This window comes from Cucumis sativus, chromosome 4 (genome assembly GCF_000004075.3).
Source record: "Cucumis sativus cultivar 9930 chromosome 4, Cucumber_9930_V3, whole genome shotgun sequence".
Taxonomy (NCBI): domain Eukaryota; kingdom Viridiplantae; phylum Streptophyta; class Magnoliopsida; order Cucurbitales; family Cucurbitaceae; genus Cucumis; species Cucumis sativus.
The window spans coordinates 12,839,016-12,856,722 of record NC_026658.2 but is presented as its reverse complement, the minus strand read 5'-3'; the positions used below and the strand labels follow the sequence as shown (position 1 = coordinate 12,856,722).

The 17,707-nt window shown below is 38.1% G+C and overlaps 1 long non-coding RNA gene across 1 annotated transcript; it reads right to left on the bottom strand.

Moving 5' to 3' along the window:
* Positions 1-2,135: 2,135 nt before the first annotated feature.
* LOC116403396 lies at positions 2,136-8,258 on the bottom strand. Its single transcript, XR_004216175.1, has 2 exons — positions 8,129-8,258; positions 2,136-2,287 (listed from the first exon to the last, which is right to left on the bottom strand). It is a non-coding gene; the product is annotated as an uncharacterized LOC116403396 (long non-coding RNA).
* Positions 8,259-17,707: the final 9,449 nt, after the last annotated feature.

Genomic DNA, 17,707 nt, shown 5'->3' with positions numbered 1-17,707 from the left:
ATAAATAAACAACAATAATTTTTTTCTTTTCTGTGTAGGGAACAAAAATGAACAACACCTCAACATCAAGAGCAGTCAGGCAGTGATATTAGCATAGATGGCAAAGATGCACATTTGATATTAACTATAAGTAATATAGCAGAAAATATGGAAGGTCATACTCAAACAGAAAAGGGATTGCTAGAAATAATTGAAAAATCTTTCGTTGGTAAGCCAACCACTTCCACTTTGTGAGATGCTACCATTAACTACTGTCAAAGGTCTTGCATTAGTTTAATTGGTATGTGTGCCCTAAAGGGATAAAAGCTCTTCGCAGTGAAAGACTTTACAGAACCATTCATCAATTTAATTTGAAAATTCCAAAATACCAGTACATTGACAATATTTAGAATTAAAGTTCTAAATAAAGAACTAAATGTGCTTTTAAATTAAAAGATACATAGAACTTACTCTTGTTGACGTCTCTGAATCTACAATCCACCGAATTGGGGACACCACCCGTTGGAGACCTTCCTATCTTCTAAGATGAGATTAGTTTGTGGAAAACAATTGGAATGAAAAAAAAAAATTAGAGAGAAACTATGTAACACCCCCAATATTAAGGTATTTCTCTCAAGCTAAATTTTCAAAATTTTATTAAGATTTTAAGGAATTTGGTTGTGGTGTGGATTTAGCAGGAAGTGAAGGGGGCTTTTATGAAAAAATATACTAATACTAAAGGTTAAATAATAATAATAGAATTAATGTTATTATTAATTTAAAATATCAATTCTTTATTGATTCACGTGCAACCCCATCTCTTTCTCCTTCACTCTTCCTCTTCCCCGTGCCCACCGCTACCTGCCTCCCTTAGCCATTTTATGTTACTCTTGGACGTCACCGATCGCTTCGTCTCCGTTGAAGCCGAAGCACCGTTCGTCGTGGGTTCGAACTCTCGGCATCGCATCTCACCTCTGTTTTCCAGCCAAGTTGTGATTCATTCGCGTGTAGCTCTTTCGACGTTCGCGCCGCCACATTCTGCTCCAGGTGATGAGGAACGTCACCGATTGACCTATCATCTCACCGACGTTGTTACTTAGTTGAAGCAGCCATCGACCAGACCTGAGCCCGTCGCGTCTGTCGAAGTGCCGTCACGCAACTCTTCACCTTCCAGCCATAGGTTGTATGCTGAAGTTTGTTTTTCATTTGTTGATTAGATTTGATCTATTACACACGTCGATTCCAGTTATTCGAAGTTGTTGCCCCCATTTTACTCTAATTTTTGGGATTTTTGTGGTAAGTTGTATTGGTGAATGTGGTGGTTTTACATTGTAATTATCCTTGGGTTGTAGTTTTGGATAATTAGTTAAATTGTTAATTGATTCTTGAAGGTAGCGTTTGAGTTCTTTGGATTCACAACTAAATTGTAGATTTGTTGGAGTTCGATTCGCCAATACTTTGGTAAGCTAGAATTTACATTGAGGAAATTCAATGAAAGAAAGTATTGTGAAAGTAATTGAGTTCCATATTCTTATTATTAGGTTTCCTTCGTTCAAGAAGTTTGAGTAACATTAAAGTAGGGGGTTTCTACTACTGGACTCTTTGAAAGTTTTGAAATGTGTTGACTGTTTGGATCTCTGGACTTAGTATGGTTTACCAATATATGCAGAACTAGATATGATGACAAATGTATATTATGTCAGACTGGTATATATATATATATATATACACACACATATAGAAGTAGATATGATGGATAATGTATTTGTGAATTGAGAAAGGTGTTATGTATATATATATATCTTGACTGTCTGGTGTGTTGTTACAGTATCAACTGATTTTGTGATAAATGTCCTTCAAATTGCTTCTGCTTTATTTATTTATTTTTTTTTTGGTTTTCTTTAGTAATTGAGACTGTTTTGGGTTTCGTGATTGAACGACTTTTATGAACTTTCTTTGTTATCGATACTTTTAAACTTTCAAAATTTATTTGAAATAGAACCCAAATAAAAACTCTTTAATGTTGTTAAAAAATATATTTTTAAAATTATAAAGTCTTATGGTTAAATGACGAATCTAGTAATGTTTTTCAGTAGCTATCTTTTTCTTCTCTTTTTTTTTTATGTAGTTGATGGTTGTTCTTGATTGACTTTATCTTTTTTTTTTTTTTCTTTTTTGCTTTTGGGAAAAAACAGTTTGTTGAATAAGAGGTGATGATGCTGGTGAGGGAATTTATTAAAGTAATGAATACTTTTTGAAGGATTTAAACAAGTAAAAGGACGAAATGTATAATTAGTTAGAGGAGGACCTAAACAAGTAAAAGGACCAAATGAAGCAAGCTCAAGCAACCAAATATTTCACCACCACCACCACCACAACAACAAAAAACCCAAATATATCGCCATTGACAACAGAAACAGATCAATATAAGCACAATACATTACATGGAAAATATGGAGATAAACGACATGAAGGTTTCCCTTTCACTTACAAAGAGAATCATTAAGTAACTTCTCGTTGTTAGTACCAATATCTAGCATTACTGGAAGAATCTGTCAATTAAACAAGAGTAAACTTAATGAAATTCAGAAAGTGGGGTTACGAAAAGTTGCTAAAAATATGTCACCATTAAATGATATTAGTATTCTTAGATAATCTACAAATTTCATGAAGAAAAGACTGCAGACTTGAGAGTTACCCCCAAAATCAGTAATACTTGTTGGAACGGGAAAAAGATATTGGCAAATTCTAAACACGGCACACTAAAACTCTCACTCTCCTGGTTCATGCCTAAAATCACATGTACATGTCAATGCTGATAGTGCCTCTATCACTGAAACAAACCAAATTTCAGTACCAATTAAGATTCAGAAAATAAGGCATTTAAGATGCAGAAAATAAGGCATTTAAGATGCAGAAAATAAGGTAGTTAAGATGCAAAAAAGTAAGGAAACACCCTACATCAGTACAGTGCATAACAAATCTATCACATAAGCACAAAGATAAATACTAGGTGTATTAGTTGAAACTTAGCAAAAACAAAAAGGACATAAACTTATTCTCAAAATTCAGAATCTCACGTCACAAACCCAAGCTTAGTGCTCAAAGGTTGACAGTCATGCCTTTTATGCAAGGTCTAAGAAGCTATGATGCTCGTTATTGTAATGAAAAAATTTTGAAAAATTTTGAAATTTTGGGCAAAATTTGAAATCCCCCGACTTTAGACTAAACAAGCGAGCTATTATCCACCCTTCACTTAAAAAATTTCTTGGAAGTAGCCCAACATGAGAAGATAAAACAATCTGAATGCAGGCGATCCTATAAACAATTAAAACAATAGCCACAACTGATTGAAATCAAGTTTGATAAACAACCATTGGATGAAGGGAGGGCGTTGAGTTTGTCTAAGAAAAACATACTCTTTGAGGGTTTATGCCAGCAGCAGCAACATACATATCCAGCTTTCTTGTAGGTATTCCTATTCCCTGAACTCCGAGGTCACCGAGGCCAAGAATACGACTTCCATCTGTCAAGACAATCATGTCAACCTGTAGTTGGAAGAAGAAAATACAATGAACTTCAAAAATATATATATATCTATAAAGCATAACAATTATCCCGTTGCTGAAAGAAATAATATTTGTTATGCTATGTATATAATTCACAAATTAATAGACCATCATCTCAATGTACAAATTGTGTGAAGCTAACGTCTCTTAAACAACTTAAAGATGATTGAAGAAGAGTACAAGAAGTTTTTCATTAGCCATCAATCCAGGAAATAAATGAAGCATCAAGCTTGTCTAATAAACTAACAAGGCTAGAGGAGGACTTAAACAAGTAAAAGGACAAAATGAAGCAAGCTCAAGCAACAAATTTTCTGTTAAGTAAACATAAATATTAACTAGAGGCTTAAATAAAATATTTCACCACCATCACCACCAAAACAACAACAACAAAAACAAAAATCCCAGATATATCGCCATTGACAACAAAAAAAAAGCAATATAACCACAATAAACACAGTTGTCATAACAGATGCTGCATAGAGTAGAAAGGCTGCAAAATAAAAGTCAAAGTTATTATCAATATGTTGTTAAATCAAATGACTTGCTAAAATCTGAGAACCATATATGGGGTACATAATTATAGATTATGAATGAAAAATTTTAAACATATAATTCACAGAGAACCAAGTAACTGATTCCATGAATTTTCCATTTCTCAATGAGTGCTGGAACTTTCCTATAACAAGATGACTCCCTGAGTTGTAGTCTTCACCACCCTAGAAGAAATATCTAAACAGTTTCTCCATACTTTTAATCATCCTGTAAGGAGCTTTGATGAGGGAAAGGAAATGCAAAGGCAACCCATTGAGCAACGGAGCAATCAATGATTACCAGCCACCTTTGGAAAGAAAAAAATTCTTCCATTTAGCAATCCTACTTCTAATTTTGTCGACATCCCAGAAAGCCAGAAAGCCAGAAAGCAATGCTTACCACCCAAAGGAAAGCCTAGCGAGTTAAGGGTGAGAGGTTCCATCTTACAACCCAACTCAACTGCAAGCCTAAACACTGATAAACCTCCTATCTTATATCAATATAGTAGAAGAGAGAAGAAAAATAATTAATACGTGAGAAGCACGTGTGAGTTAGTTCGTAGGAGGGAATGAGAGACTAGTATAAATAGATGAAATAGAAAGGTGGGAAAGTTAGTTAGAGATTCAAGTAAAGAGTACCTTTCTGTTCCCTTGAAAGATAGGTTGCAGAAGGTATGAGTGTTAGCTTGTATTTGGGAATTCATTCCCTTGCTACTATCAATAAAATTCCTACGTTAATACCAATTGGAGTTCCATCAAACACCTTATACTCCTTCATATTAATCCAAATTAGGAAGAAATTCGCCATATTCAAATTAAAGAATGAACATCCCCTGGACAAAAAACAAAAGTGTCATCAGCATACTGAAATGAAAAATAGCCACCTTTTTTCTACTGATCTCCCAACCTTCAAGAGCTTATTTCTCCATAAAGAAGTAAACTAATTTGTTAAGGAGAGAGACTCCATCTTACAACCCAACTCAACTGCAAGCCTAAATACTTTATGCTCCTTAACATTAATCTCAATTAGGAAGAACTTCGCCACATTAAAATTAAAGAATGAACATCCCCTAGACAAAAAACCAAAGTGTCATAAGCATATTGAAGATGAAGGATAGCCACCTTTTTTCTACTGATCTCCCAACCTTCAAGAGCTTATTTCTCCATATAGAAGTAAACTAATATGTTGGAAGCATCACCACGGAGGGTAAAAAGGATGGGGACAGGGGGTCTACTTGTCTTAGATCCCTTTGACTCATGTCACCCATATATTGTGAGCTTTTGCATTTAAGATGCAGACGGCTAAAGAGATGAAGTAAACAATATTTTACTACCATGTGGAGACAACAAGTAAGACTATCGTTTAATAGGGAAGTTCCAATGCTTCTTATTACCCTAGTGAAGAAAAAAAAAGGAGTTGTCAACAGTTCTCTACTTTTTCATAAACTGCAAACACTAGAATGCAGGTAATCACGAGGTTTCACGTCTCAACTACTACTGTTTGACTGTTGTATCAATAGTACCGAGAGCCCAATTTCAAACAAAAAATTTAACCTTTTCAAGAACTTTGAAACTCCAAATTGCTTCATCCAACTAACAAAATTGGAGTAAACCCCAACTAACTAAAAAAATAAAGGATATGTACAAGTTGTGAAAGGGCTTAAAAGGACAGAAGCTTATTCTCAAATTTCAGTACATATACTCATCAAAATTCAGAATCTCACGTCACAAACCCGAGCTTAGTGCTCAAGGGTTGACAGTCATGCCTTTTATGCAAGATTTAAGAAGCTATAATGCTCATTGTTGTAATGAAAAACTTCTGAAATTTTTTTAAATTTGGGCAAAATTTGTAATCCCTCAAGTTTAGACAAAACAAGCGAGCTATTATCCACCCTCCGCTTAAAAAATTGCTTCGTCCTCAAAGCTTTTGAAAATCAAAGTAAAGGGAGAAAAATAAGGGGGGAACGGTGGACTCCCCTAGAAGGATCAACATCCTTGACTTTGTTTTGAAGCTTGCATGGATAAGCCTCTTCATTCCTTTTTCATTGATTATTCATCCTTGTTCTTCGAAGGAAAATCTCTCAATTTTCTTCAAAGGAAGGTTCACGTTCTCTCCTACAAAGGGTGTGTTTCTAATTTTCATAACTTTATGACTTAATATGGCAGTGTTGTATAATATACAAATCCATAATAAAATAAACACCATTTACAGCAGAGCCAAGAAAAATGAAGATTGTATATAATGTACTGCAATAAAATTAAAATACTAAAGAATGTGTTAGGATGTGAGTGTAAGCAAAAAGTAAAATCAATGGCTAAAGAAGAGAAAAATTGAAAGACTTCAACAAAAAATGTAACTTGTAAGTTGCTAATTCTTTTTCTTTTTCCCACAGAAGATCATCCTTGACCCAAGCCTGTGAAGAAATTATAGAATAAAAGGGTTAGTGAAGAAAAAAACAAATCATTTAAAAACATTCTTATGCAAGCAAATCAAGCATGAGGAAAAAAAACAACAGACCGCTTCGTTGTCTAATGTAATTGATTGCAATTCTCTATCTTTATCTTCTACTCTCCTTTCCAGTTCGCGAATAGGTGGTCTCTTTCACATAGTTGTTCCTGTACAGCCACAAACTTGAATTTGATTCTTCACACTATCCCTCCTCTTCAAGAACAAAAAAACATGAAGCAATTGGAATTAGAAAAAGTGCATACTTGAAACATTTGAAGGCCCACCAGGCAGGCACATAAGCACTAGCTGGTAACCAAAGAAACAAAAAACAAAGAGAGGATCAGTTTCAAATTCAAACAAAATAATGGTTCACATTCACATAAGTAATGTGATAGACCACCAATTATTTTACAATATAGTAGGAGGAAAAAGGGAGCAGTTGCACGTGAACAAGAGAAGGGAAATGGAGAGAAGTGGAAAAAGAAGTGGAAACCACCTTGGTGGGGACCACGGTTAGTTACATGAGAGAGAGTTAAAAGGGAAAGAATGGAGGGAAGAGAGGGGTGGTTATTCGGTTTCTGGAAGTAGAGGGCTCTAATTTCCTGGAGAGCAGGGAATGCAGAAAGTGTTCAGTTTCTGTAGTCTGGAGCAAGTTATTTCCATTATCGTGAAGTACTTTACTGTTTTGATGTTTTATGTTGAACTTGGTTTATCCTTGTATTAGTTCTTGTGTTGTACTTTGTTTTCAAGACTGTGTTAGAACATGTTTTCTTTAAAAGTTTGGTTGATTAATAAATTAGAAGAACACACTATTTGGTGTTCTATCATTTTGGCATCAGAGAAATCGAATATGTGAAGTTCTATATCATGGCTCAAAAGAAAATTGAGGAAAAGTTGGAAATGGTAGATCAAGAAATATCCGGCATTCGAGCAGAATTACATGATCTGCCAACAATCAAGGAAAACATATCATCTTTGGCGAAGAGTATTGAGAGGTTAGGAGTACAGGCTGAGAAGCTACAACATCTACCAGAAACACTATTGAAATATATTGAAGGAATGATCAAAGGGAAGACAACGATGGAAGAAGTACTAGAAGAATCATCAAGTAAAGTTGACAGCATGGTTGATGTCAGTGATTCAACGATGATGGGGGGAAAATCTGAGGAAAAACATACCAAGTTGGAGGGTGAAGATTCTGCGGACGACCGAAGCAAATTTTAAAAAATTGAAATGCCAGTTTTGTGGGAAATGATCCTGATTCTTGGTTGTTTAGGGCTGAGAGATACTTTCAGATACACAAACGGAGTGAGTTAGAGAAAATGTTATATCTGAAAATTTAGTGGTCCTTCTCGTTTTTCAGATGGGTAGTAATGTTTTTCAGTAGCTATCTTTTTCTTCTCTTTTTTTTTTTTTTCATGTAGTTGATGGTTGTTCTTGATTGTCTTTATCTTTTTTTTTTTCCTTTTTTGCTTTTGGGAAAAACCAGTTTGTTGAATAAGAGGTGATGATGCTGGTGAGGGAATTTATTAAAGTAATCAATACTTTTTGGAGGACTTAAACAAGTAAAAGACGAAATGTATAATTAGTTAGAGGAGGACTTAAACAAGTAAAAGGACCAAATGAAGCAAGCTCAAGCAACAAATTTTCTGTTAAGTAAGCATAAATATTATCTAGAGGCTTAAATAAAATATTTCACCACCACCACCACAACAACAACAAAAAACCCAGATATATCGCCATTGACAATAGAAACAGATCAATATAAGCACAATACATTACAAGGAAAATATGGAGATAAACGACATGAAGGTTTCCCTTTTACTTACAAAGAGAATCATTAAGTAACTTCTCGTTGTTAGTACCAATATCTAGCATTACTGGAAGAATCTGTCACTTAAACAAGAGTAAACTTAATGAAATTCAGAAAGTGGGGTTAAGAAAAGTTGTTAAAAAAATGTCACAATTAAACGATATTAGTATTCTTAGATAATCTACAAATTTCATGAAGAAAAGACTGCAGACTTGAGAGTTACCCCCAAAATCAGTAATACTTGTTGGAACGGGAAAAAGATATTGGCAAATTCTAAACACGGCACACTAAAACTCTCACTCTCTTGGTTCATGCCTAAAATCACATGTACATGTCAATGCTGATAGTGCCTCTATCACTGAAACAAACCAAATTTCAGTACCAATTAAGATTCAGAAAATAAGGCATTTAAGATGCAGAAAATAAGGCATTTAAGATGCAGAAAATAAGGTAGTTAAGATGCAAAAAATAAGGAAACACCCCACATCACTACAGTGCATAACAAATCTATCACATAAGCACAAAGATAAATATTGAGTGTATTAGTTGAAACTTAGCAAAAACAAAAAGGACATAAGCTTATTCTCTAAATTCAGAATCTCACGTCACAAACCCGAGCTTAGTGCTCAAGGGTTGACAGTCATGCCTTTTATGCAAGATCTAAGAAGTTATGATGCTCGTAATCGTTCATGTAGAGACATGAAAGTGGGGGCATCCTATGTAAAATGTTTACATAAGACTGAACCATGAATTAGTCTATAGTATATGAAATAAAGGTTGTGCGCCTTATTTAGAGAAACTATGGATGCGGCCTACTTTGTAGTACAAACGAGGTGATCCTAATCGTTCATGTAGAGACATGAAAGTGGGGGCATCCTATGTAAAATGTTTACATAAGACTGAACCATGAATTAGTCTTTTTTACGTTATAACACCGTTTACTGTTTAAAACTGACTATCTCAATTATTAATGACCTAGGTAACTTAGTTTTAATCCTGAGTTAATTATGAACTCCTGTTCACGCGAGATTATCCTTAGATCTGCATAGGTGAGGGCAGCTCATCAGCGTTGGCCCAATAAGCCTCTCATTTCAGGGGTAAGATCCGGTGGATAGCTGGGAACATAGGGTACAAGATGGAATTCACTCCTACCCGCTTTAGAGTTAGTAGATAGGTTATTCTCTTAAGCACTGAATCCAAGTCTTGAACAAGGGGTCCCACCCTCTCATTGGCCCGAGAGGGATTAAGTTTATAGGTTGAACCTTAAACCAATTGTTCAATAGTGGATTAGTGGGACTTAAGAAGCAAGATGTAATCTTGGGGGTAAAATGGTATTTTGACCCAGCCAAGGTTACGAGCAACCTGTGAAGGATTAACTTACTGATTATGGTTTTATCAAATGGACACAAATATATCTATAGTGAGGGGAGTGCAACTACGGGACTTTAGTGGAATGACCCGTTAGTTAACGAATGTTGATTAACTCGGTTTAAAAGAGTTTAGCTAGTTAATCTTGAATCGTTGGAGCCCATGATCTATAGGTCCATTAGGTTCCTCTGCTAGCTCATATGGATTAAACTTAGAACAGTGTGATGAAATAAGTCGAATTGTTTGAATTGGGAGAAGAAAGGGAAACCGACAAATATAGTGATATAGTCGTCGGTCTTCTAATTAGAAATAGAGCTTTATGTTTTACATACTATAAGTATGAATGCAGATTCATACTAAGAAGCTCGGAATTGATGGAATTGGTAAAAAATAGTAAAAAGTCAAAATGTTGACTTTTGACTTTGAAAAGTCAAACTTTGACCGGCCTTATATTCAAATGTGATTTGAATTTTGGAAAAATGAATGCGGATTCATGCTCGGGAGGTTGGAATTAGTCAAGACGGACAAAATGGTAAAAAAGTCAAAATATTGACTTTTGACTAAGAAAAGTCAAAGTTTGACTTTTGACTAGAAATATCTAATGACCATTTTACCCTTGGACTAAGTTAGTGGGAAAATCCAACATTTTGTTGGATAATCCCACTAACTCTTAGTGGGATATCCCTATATGAGATATAGACACCTAGCTCACTAAGTTCCACTAATTGTTAGTGGAACATTAACTGTTTAGATTTGGTAAATGAATTGCATGCATTTTTTCATGTAATTAGGTTATAAATATAGGTGTTTTCAAATGTTGAAAAACTTTTGCCTCTTTTATCATTTTCATCATCTCAACAAAAGAAAAAAAAAAGAAACCTCCCAATCCCATTTTATCTCCATTACTTTCTACACCAAAATTGGGTCCCACAACCCGGTTCTTTGTCTAGAGGATAGCAGTTGAGTAATAGTGGTGGTCTCGGTTAGAATTGGTAAGAAGATATCAAACCTTTTGAAAGCTTCAAAGGTAATATTTCTTAAAACCCTAATTTGATTAGTTTATGGTTACATGTTAATTGTGGCAATTAGGGTAGAAATTCGATTCTTTTTCCGCTGTGCATGACTTAGTTCTATCAAAATGGAGTGTACGAAGAAATGGAAAGGACGCACTAAGAGAAGAAGATGGAGATTGGATCTGCGACTAAGAGAATAAGATGGAGATGGATCCGCAAAATGGGTATGATAGGGTTTCTTCCTTACAGAAACGGAAATTGAGAGATAGGCCAAAGAAGACAAGAGAGCAAGAGAGAAGGGAGGAGGAGAGGGAGACTTGGCCGTTAGAGAAGAGGAGAAAGAAATTTGAAATGAGAGAGACTGTACATGTACGGTTTTTATTAGAATTTTATTTTTTAATTTTGCTTAAATGGATTTAGAGAATTTTGTGTATCCGATTCACCGACTCATATTAGCGGTCCATTGGTCCATTGTTTTGTCATTTTTTTTTAACAAACAATCATATTTTTTTACAATATAGGACTAAAAAAGATAACTAATTTATATATATATATATACATACAGCAGTATTTAGTTAAATTACAAAAAAAAAAAAAAATCTTTTGAATTTTGTAGTTTGTGTAAAAAAACAACCTTAAACTTTGAAAAGTTAAAAAACAATTGTTTTGAACTTTTAAAAATTATTCATAAATACATCTACATACTTAGGATGAAGGTATTGGCATGCTTCTCTAAAAAATCTTTCCAAAAAGATGTTGTGTGATTTTTGAAAAGAAAAATTACAAACGGGGTCGTTTTTAAACAAATTAGATATATCAAGTTATATACTTTTTTTAGTAGAGTCTATACTCTATCTCTCTCTCTCTTTTCTTTTTTTTTTTTTTTTTTTTTTTGAGGTGAGGGAATCAACCTTTCTTCTTCTTTTTAATCCCTTTTAGTTTTAGTTTATTTCTTTAACTTTAATACCGCTCAAAATGAGGCCACCCGGTAGTTAGGTGTGAATTTTCGAGACCTTTGGCGTCGTTCTAAGATGGGTCCTCTCTTCGTAGGCTAATGCATTGACCATTTCTTCAACGTTTTGGGGCGAAAATAAAAACTGACTCTCGGGCATATTTTTTTCAGCCTTTATGGGGAAAAAACTTTAATACCGCTCAAAATGAGGCCACCCAGTAGTTAGGTGTGAATTTTCGAGACCTTTGGCATCGTTCTAAGATGGGTCCTATCTTCGTAGGCTAATGCATTAGCCATTTTTTCAACGTTTTGGGGCGAAAATAAAAATTGACTCCCGTGCATATTTTTTTCGGCCTCTATGTGGAAATTTTTTTAATACCGCTCAAAATGAGGCCACCCAGTAGTTAGGTGTGACTTTTCAAGACCTTTGACATCGTTCTAAGATGGGTTATCTCTTCGTAGGCTAATGCATTAACCCTATTTTGAACGTTTTGGGGCGAAAAAAAAACTGACTCCCGGGCATATTTTTTTTCGACCTTTGTGGGCAAAAAACTTTAATACCGCTCAAAATGAGGCCACCCAGTAGTTAGGTGTGAATTTTCGAGACCTTTGGCATCGTTCTAAGATGGGTCCTATCTTCGTAGGCTAATGCATTAGCCCTTTTTTCAACGTTTTGGGGCGAAAATAAAAAATTGACTCCCGTGCATATTTTTTTCAGACTCTATGTGGAAATTTTTTTAATACCGCTCAAAATGAGGCCACCCAGTAGTTAGGTGTGACTTTTCAAGACCTTTGACATCGTTCTAAGATGGGTTCTCTCTTCGTAGGCTAATGCATTAACCCTATTTTCAACGTTTTGGGGCGAAAAAAAAACTGACTCCCGGGCATATTTTTTTTCGACCTTTGTGGGCAAAAAACTTTAATACCGCTCAAAATGAGGCCACCCAGTAGTTAGGTGTGAATTTTCGAGACCTTTGGCATCGTTCTAAGATGGGTCCTATCTTCGTAGGCTAATGCATTAGCCCTTTTTTCAACGTTTTGGGGCGAAAATAAAAATTGACTCCCGTGCATATTTTTTTCAGCCTCTATGTGGAAATTTTTTTAATACCGCTCAAAATGAGGCCACCCAGTAGTTAGGTGTGACTTTTCAAGACCTTTGACATCGTTCTAAGATGGGTTCTCTCTTCGTAGGCTAATGCATTAACCCTATTTTCAACGTTTTGGGGCGAAAAAAAAACTGACTCCCGGGCATATTTTTTTCGGCCTTTGTGGGCAAAAAACTTTAATACCGCTCAAAATGAAGTCACCCAGTAGTTAGGTGTGAGTTTTCGAGACCTTTGGCATCGTTCTAAGATGGGTCCTCTCTTCATAGGCTAATGCATTTGCTCTTTTTTGAACGTTTGGGGCGAAAATAAAAACAGACTCCCAGACATATTTTTTTTGCCTTCATGGGCAAAAAACTTTAATACCGCTCAAAATGAGGCGACCTAGAAGTTAGGTATGAGTTTTCGAGACCTTTGGCATCGTTCTGAGATGGGTCCTCTCTTCGTAGGCTAATGCATTGGCCCTCTTTTCAACGTTGTGGAGCGAAAATAAAAACTAACTCCGGGCATATTTTTTTCGGCCTTTATGGGCAAAAAACTTTAATATTGCTCAATAGTTTTCTTCGAATGGTTTAGTTGTGTTTCTTTCATTTTGTGGAACCTATTTAGACCGATATTAGTCGGCGGATAAGTGTGAAAACCCATATATATTGCACATTGTATGACACAGAAAAAAAGCCAAGGGCCTAGGGGTCGGGTGGGGCTCGTTCGTGGTGCACAACGGTTGCGCCAAAAACGGTCTAAAAATGGCCAATGCCTTAGCTTACGAAAAATCGGCCGATTTTTAACTATGTGAAAAAAGTGCCAAAAATTCACGTATAACTACTAGGTGGCCTCACTTTGAGTAATATTAAATTTTTTCCCACAAAAACTGCTCAGAGATACCCCAGACTCAGTTTTTATTTTTCTTTCAATAGTTTTCTTCGAATGGTTTAGTTGTGTTTCTTTGATTTTGTCGAACCTATTTAGATTGATATTAGTCGGCGGATAAGTGTGGAAACCCATCTATATTGCACACTGTATGACATAGAAAAAAAGCCCAGGGCCTAGTGTTCGGGTGGGGCTCATTCGTGGTGCACAACGGTAGCGCCAATAAACGGTCCAAAAATGGTCAATGCCTTAGCCTACGACAAATCGCCCGATTTTTAACCATGTTAATGCCCAAGACCTAAAAGACCTAAAAACCCTAAGCCCAAAGCCCTAAAAGCCCTAAGCCCTAAGCCTTAAGCAATAAGCCCTAAGCCCTACGCCCAAAAAGCCCTAGGCCCAAAGCCCTAAGCACTAAGCCCTAAAAACCCTAAGCCCTAAGCCCTAAGCCCTAAAAGCCCTAAGCCCTAAAAGCGCTAAGCCCTAATCCCTAAGCGCTCATCCCTAAAAGCCATAAGCCCTAAACGCCATAAGCCTTATAACCTAAAATCCCTAAGCGCCCTATAAGCCGTAAAAGCCGTAAAAGCCCAAAGCCCAAGCCCTAAGAGCCTTAAGCCATAAACCCTAAGACCTAAGCCCCAAGCTCTAAGCCCTAAAAGGCCTAAAAGGCCTAAGTCCTAAAAGCCCGAAGCCATAAAAGCCCTAAAACCCTTAAAAGCCCTAAAAGTCTTAAGCCCTAAAAGCCCTAAGTCGTAAGCCCTAAACCGTAAGCCCTAAGCCCTAAGACCTAAACGGTACGCCCTAAGCGATAAGCCGTAAAAGCCCTAAGCTCTAAATCCTAAAAGCCCTAAGCGGCCTAAAAGCCCTAAAACCCCAAAGCCCTAAAAGTCCTAAGCCCTAAAAGCCCTAAGCCTTAAGCCCTAAGCCCTAAAAGCCATAAGCCCTAAGTGGTAAGCACTAAGCCCTAAAACCTAAAAGCCCTAAGCGCCCTAAAAGCCCTAAGAGCCCTAAAAGCCCTAAAAGCCCTAAGAGCCCAAAGCCCGAGCACTAAAAGCCAAAGCCCTAAACCCTAAACCAAAGGCCCTAAGCCCTAAAACCCTAAAAGCTCTAAGCCCTAAAAGCTATAAGCCCTAAGCCCTAAGTGCCCTAAAAGCCCTAAGCACCCTAAAACCCCTAAGCCCTAAGCCTTAAGCCCTAAGCCCTAAAAGCCCTAAGCCCTAAGCCCTAAAAGCCCTAAGCTCTAAGCGCTAAACCCTAAAAGCCCTAAGCCCTAAAAGCCTTAAGCCCTAAGCCTTAAAAGCCCTAAAAGCCCTAAGCCCTAAAAGCCAAAAGCCTTAAGCCCTAAGCCTTAAAAGCCCTAAGCCCTAATCCCTAAGCGCTAAGCCCTAAAAGCCATAAGCCCTAAACGCCCTAAGCCCTAGAACCAAAAATCCCTAAGCGCCCAAAAAGCCCTAAAAGTCCTAAGCCCTAAGCACTAAGCCCTAAAAGCCCTAAGCCCTAAAAGCCAAAAGCCTTAAGCCCTAAGCCTTCAAAGCCCTAAAATCCCTAAGCCCTAAAAGCCAAAAGCCTTAAGCCCTAAGCCTTAAAAGCCCTAAGCCCTAATCCCTAAGCGCTAAGCCCTAAAAGCCATAAGCCCTAAACGCCCTAAGCCCTAGAACCTAAAATCCCTAAGCGCCCAAAAAGCCCTAAAAGTCCTAAAAGCCCAAAGCCAAAGCCCTAAAAGCCCTAAGTCCTAAGCCCTAAGAACTAAGCCCCAAGCCCCAAGCCCTAAGCCCTAAAAGCTCTAAAAGCCCTAAGCCCTAAAAGCCCTAAAAGCCTTAAAAGCCCTAAAAGTCTTAAGCCCTAAAAGGCCTAAGTCGTATGCCCTAAACGATAAGCCCTAAGCCCTAAGACCTAAACTGTATGCCCTAAGCGATAAGCCCTAAAAGCCCTAAGCCCTAAAACCTAAAAGCCCTAAGCGGCCTAAAAGCCCTAAAAGCCCAAAGCCCTCAAAACCCAAAGCCCTAAAAGCTCGAAGCCCTATAAGCCCTAAGCCCTAAAAGCCAGAAGTGTTCAGCCCTAAGCCCTAAAAGCCCTAAGCCGTAATCCCTAAGCGCTAAGCCCTAAAAGCCATAAGCCCTAAACGCCCTAAGCCCTATAACCTAAAATCCCTAAGCGCCCTTAAAACCCTAAAACCCGTAAAAGCCCAAACCCCAAGCCCTAAAGGCTTAAGCCCTAAGCCCTAAGACCTAAAGCCCAAAGCCCAAGCCCTAAAAGCCCTAGCCATAAAAGCCCAAGCCTTAAGCCCTAAGCCCTAAGCCCTAAGCGGTAAGCCTTAAAAGCCCTAAGCCCAAGCCCTAAGCCCAAGCCCTAAGCCCTAAGCCCCAAGCCCTAAGCCCTAAAAGCCCTAAAAGCCCTAAAATCCTTAAAATCCCTAAAAGTCTTAAGCCCTAAAAGCCCTAAGTCGTAAGCCCTAAACAGTAAGCCCTAAGCCCTAACACGTAAACGGTACGCCCTAAGCAGTAAGCCCTAAAAGCCCTAAGCCCTAAAACCTAAAAGCCCAAAGCAGCCTAAAAGCCATAAGCCCAAGCCCTAGAAGCCGTAAGCCCTAAAAGCCGTAAGCCCAAAGCCCTAAAAGACCTATGCCCAAAGCCCAAAGCCCTAAGTCGTAAGCCGTAAGCCCAAAAAGCTGTAAGCCCTAAGCCGTAAGCCTTAAAAGCCCTAAAAGCCCTAAGCCCTATAAGCCCTAAGCCCAAAAAGCCCTAAGACTTAAAAGCCTTAAGCCCTAAACCCTAAAAGCCCCAAAAGCCCTAAATACCCTAAAAGCACTAAAAGCCCTAAAATCCCTTAAAGCCCTAAAATCCCTTAAAGCCCTAAAAGCCCTAAGCCCTCAGCTCTAAAAGCCTTAAGCCCTAAGCCCTAAAGCCCAAAGCCCAAGCCCTAAAAGCCCAAGCCCTAAGCCTTAAGCGCGCAAAAAGCCCTAAAAGCCCTAAGCCCTAAGCGATAAGCCCTAAAAGCCCTAAAAGCCCTAAACTCTAAACCCTAAGTCCTAAGCCCTAAGCCCTAAGCCCTAAGCCCTAAGCCTTAAGCCCTAAGCCCTAAACCCTAAGCCTTAAGGCCTAAGCCCTAAGCCCTAAGCCTTAAGGCCTAAGCCATAAGCCCAAAAAGCCTTAGGCCTTAAGCCCTAAGCACTAAGCCCTAAAAGCCCTAAGTCCTAAAAGCCCTATAAGCCCTACGCTCTAAAAGCCCTAATCCCTAAGCGCTAAGCCCTCAAAGCCATAAGCCCTAAACGCCCTAAGCCCTATAACCTAAAATCCCTAAGCGCCCTAAAAGCCCTAAAAGTGGTAAAATCCCAAAGCCCAAGCCCTAAAAGCCCTAAACCCTAAGGCCTAAAACCTAAGCCCCAAGCCCTAACCCCTAAACCCTAAACCCTAAACCCTAAAGCCATAAGCCCTAAAAGCCCTAAGCCCTAAAACCTACAAGCCATAAGCTAAAACCTAAAAGCCCTAAGCGCCCTAAAAGTGCTAAAAGCCCAAACCCCAAGCCCTAAGTCCTAAGACCTAAAGCCCAAAGCCGAAGCCTTAAAAGTGCAAGCCATAAAAGCCCAAGCCCTAAGCCCTAAGCGCCCTAAAAGCCCTAAAAGCCCTAAGCCCTAAGCGGTAAGCCCTAAAAGCCCTAATCCCTAAGCGCTAAGCCCTAAAAGCCATAAGCCCTAAACGCCCTAAGTTGTAAAACCTGGCCCTAAAAGTCGTAAAAGCCAAAAACCCAAGCCCTAAAGGCCCTAAGACCTAAGCCCTAAGACCTAAGCCCCAAGCCCTAAAAGCCCTAAAAGCCCTAAGCCCTAAAAGCCCTAAAAGCCTTAAAAGCCCTAAAAGTCTTAAGTCCTAGAAGTCTTAAGCCCTAAAATCCCTAAGCCGTATACCCTAAACGGTAAACCCTCATCCCTAAGACCTAAACGGTACACCCTAAGCGGTAAGTCCTAAAAGCCCTAAGCCCTAAAAGCCCAAAGCCCAAAGCCGCCTAAAAGCCCTAAGCCCTAAAACCTAAAAGCCCTAAGCGCCCTAAAAGCTCTAAGAGCCCTAAAC